The sequence below is a fragment of the Gavia stellata genome, chromosome 2 (genome assembly GCF_030936135.1).
Source record: "Gavia stellata isolate bGavSte3 chromosome 2, bGavSte3.hap2, whole genome shotgun sequence".
Taxonomy (NCBI): Eukaryota; Metazoa; Chordata; class Aves; order Gaviiformes; family Gaviidae; genus Gavia; species Gavia stellata.
Genome location: NC_082595.1, coordinates 86,772,360 through 86,776,470, shown reverse-complemented (window position 1 = coordinate 86,776,470; position 4,111 = coordinate 86,772,360).

The following is a 4,111-nucleotide window of genomic DNA, read 5'->3' as shown; positions in this document are numbered from 1 at the left end:
AAGGGTCTTTTTCACGATGATTTGCAAAAATCTGTACAAACAATTTATAAAGGAAACAAAGCTGAAAATAGTTAGCCGATAATAGTTATGCCATCTGTATGCATGGGAGGTATTTCCTGGTCTTTTCGGCAAACTCATCACTATTCTACTGAGCAAAAGTGCATTCGCATCAAAGATGTCTCAAGTCCCTAACAGCTCAGCACACCAAGAGCCGCTCTCACTCTCTCTCCCAACCCCAAGAGCTGTGGGAAGCAAAGCAAATTCATAAATTAACAGAAGATTTTCCAGAGAGGCAATCCTTTCTAAAGGTACAGAAACCTATTAGGAACTTAAACCTAGAAAGGCCCTGAAGCACCAAGATCCTATTGATTTTAAAGGAAGCAAGGTACTTAGGTAACTGCATAGGCTACAGATTTTTGTTTTCTTTTCAAAAAGCTCCTATTTCTGCTATGTGAGCTGAGATTCTGATTTCCTACAACAGCTGGTAAAATGGAATTAGTAACATTTAGTAAACATTTGGCTTCTAGTGGCAGACAGAACAGTTCACGAAGACAAGCTTCCCGCTTGCTAAATGGGATGAGGCACCATATGCCTCATCAACTACACAAATACCACAATACCTTGCTTCAGTGTGCATGGAAGACATTTCACTTGGTTTCACTTTAAATACTTTTACCAGGTAATTTATCACCACATAGCATTACCTCCAGTGCTGGCTAATCCTAGAGGGAACGCTGTGAATATCCACTTAGATAAGTCTAAGGCAGAAATAGTGAAATTGTGCCATAAGGGGTGTGCATTCCCCATTACACCCGCTCAGGAGCAGCAAATGCACAGGTGGAGACAACTCACAGAGGATTGCATTTTTACGTCAACAGATTCATTTCCCTTCAAGTTTTACCTGTTCCCAAATGAAATGCCACCAAACAATTCTGTATTTCTTACTGTGGCATGGCTGGCCTGTCCCTCTTTGAAAAACAGGAGCTTCAGCTTCAGAGGTATGAAGGCTGTGAAGCAATTCCTCTCATGAGGAAATTTAGGACCTTTCTGCTGATCATGGGCTTCCTCCACGCATGGTGCCACTGCGGTACTTTCCCCCAGCAAACAGGAGGTTCCTCCACTGCCTTTAAAAACTCTCCAAGAATTACGGGCCAGATTCCTGGAAAAGATGTTGCCTTAACATGAATTAGACTTGGAAGAAACAAGGTAAAAAAAATAAATACGCAATTGCTTCACTCCAGGGAGCATGTTTTCCCAGACTACAAGAGCTCCGGCTATACCACAGTGGCCGGTTCCCTTTAGGCTATGCTTTCTGGTGCCATGGTACCTCACGGCCTTTAGCAGATCTTCCTTACGATGGAGGGCGCTGCTGTCTGCCCGAACTGTTGGATTTGTAAGACGAAAAAGTGCCCAGCTGGGCTGGAGTGACCTTGGCCAGCTGCCATGTGCCCAGCTAGCCGCTCTCTCCCCCTCCTCAACAGGATGAGGGAGAAAAAGAAGATGAAAAGCGTGTGGGTTTGAGATAAAGACGGGGAGATCACTCACCAATAACTGTCACAGGCAAAACAGATTTGGGGAAAAATAATTTAATTTATTACAAATTAAAATAGAGTTGAATGGTGAGAAACAAAGGCAAAAACTAAACCACCTTCCCCCTACCTCCTTCTTCCAAGGCTCAGCTTCACTCCTTCATTCCTGACCCCTCTACCTCCTCGCTGCTCCAAGTGGTGGTGGGGGGTTGTGGTTAGTCCATAAAAGCTCCGCTCCTTCCTCCTCATGCTCCAGCGCTGGTCCTTGCCATAGGCTGCAGTCTCTCAGGATAAACCTGCTCCAGTGTGGGCTCTCCTCAAGCTGCAGTTCCTTCAGGGCATGTCGGCTTGCTCCACCGTGTGGTCTTCCATGGGCTGCAGTGTGGATATCTGCTCTGGTGTGGTCCTCTCCACAGGCTGCAATGGAACCTGCTCCAGTGCCTGGAGCACCTCCTCCCCTCCCCTTCTCTCACCTGGGTGTCTGCAGGGTTGCACTTTTGTCCTCACCCCTCGCTCTGCTGGGCAGTGTTTTGCTCTTTCTTAAATATGCTTTCACAGAGTTGCCACCAGCTGCTTTTTGCCAGAACGCAGAGCGGGACACCAGGGAGTCCCATCCGCCTGTCCTACAAACTTTAGAAGTGGCCAGTGCCCTGTCTTCAAGCCATCCCCCAGATCTCCATGCTACGCTTACGGGAAAACTGCTCCACAGCCATATTTAACTAACAAAGGCCCTCTTCCAATTTTTAGCCTAAGTTTACTCTTGGCTAGCTTGTACCCATCTGTTTTGTGTCAACACAATTAAAATAGCTCATTTTCCTTCATGCTGTTTACTGTCATGATGTCTGTGTAGGTTCCCGTTGCATTGCTTCTCAATCTTGGTTTTGCTACACTCCCGTTTTGCAAGACTTCTCCATTTCTCTGACCATCCCAGTAACTCTTCTGTACGGCTGATCTTTTAGAATCAGTTTTCTTGAGAATGAGTGACCAGAGTGAGGCAAAACCATGTATTTATCAAAAGGAAGTCCCACCAGAGCCTCACCCTCCCGCTCTAGCACATTCCTCTTTCAACTAAAACCAGACTAATTAGCAAATAAGATTTTTTTTGCCTCTGTTTTCATAGTAGCAGCTCTAAATTGCTGAACGGATGATTCTCAAATATCTTTCCTTCTCTCCTCTTCAGTCATTTCCAACTAAAACTCCCATGGAAACAGCTGAAATTCTGTTACTGGTCCCTAAAGGGGATTTACACTAATCCCATCTCTCTTACTCCAGCCATCAAGGTCATCTGCTTGTTGCTGTAGGATACGTAATCTTCATCGGCACTGAGAGTGCTTCCTCACATTATCATCTGCAAACATCACTGCAAATATTCCTACTTTTTATACCAACGTCGTTACTAAAAACATTACTAATGGGCTCCCTTCAGGCTGAAAGCATTAAGACAAACCATCTTCTCTCATCAGTTTGACCCTTGCTTGTCCACAGATCGTGTTGCTGGTCACCACACGCTCTAGTTTAGATGATCATTTCCGAGGTTAAAAATAGTACCTATTCCAGATAGATGGAAGATGTACTTCCTTTGTCTACATAGTATTTTTTTATTAAACAACAATATTGGTATGTCAAGTGTGATCACTTCCAGAGAACGGGTTACATTTTCTCCCATTTTCCGTTTACTTCCTTAAACTCAACCAATCTTCCCATTTATTCTGAAGCCCTTAATCATACTGAAATCAGACTATCAAGGCTACCAGTTACCAGGTACCACTTTTTACATTCTTCCTATAGAAGATATATTATCTACATTATATATCCTTGAAACACAAGACATGCAATTCTTCCTCCTGCTCCACACCCCAGCTTGACTGACTTAAACAAAAGACACTTTTTAACTGGACCTTTGTTACCCATTTTTCCCCTTTCTGTTTCAGATTATTTTAGCACCTTTGACTTAAAATATAATGCCTCTGCTACTGTAATGTCTTGGAAGCCCCTGGGGACTCTAGCTTCTCTTGCTCATCCAAATTTGCTCTACTGAAATTTGCTCTACTGTTTATATATCCATCTATTTAAATTAAATGCATTGAAAGTTCAAAATTGAATTCAAGTTTGCTTTTTAAACCAGTTCTTGCAACATCCGGATGATTATAACTAATGACCTTTGTTGGTTCAGTAATTCTTGGCAAGAGGATGACAGTGACACCCTAAGTTAATCTTCTGTGCCAATGCAGCTCTCAGTAGCTTTTCTCTAACACGAGATCTCTATCCATATTTTAATCGCCCCCTGCATTGCTTCTGGCAGATTCCCAGCAGAATCCACACTGTCAAAGTAATTTGGCCTATGATACCATTTACACTTTTCTTCAGGGTCTAGCTTATTTTTACATCTCTTTTTTGAATAATGGATACCTTATAACAACGTCTATTCCAGTCACATACAACATGCACACATTTCTATCAACTTACACCTCAAGGCAGCTACCAAATAGCAAAGGTAGAGGCAACCTTTAGAGCAGCTCTCTGTCAGGTTTGGGGCTTTGAGGGTTTCTTTGCCCCAGTTTTGGTGGCAGAAGTCCTGTCAG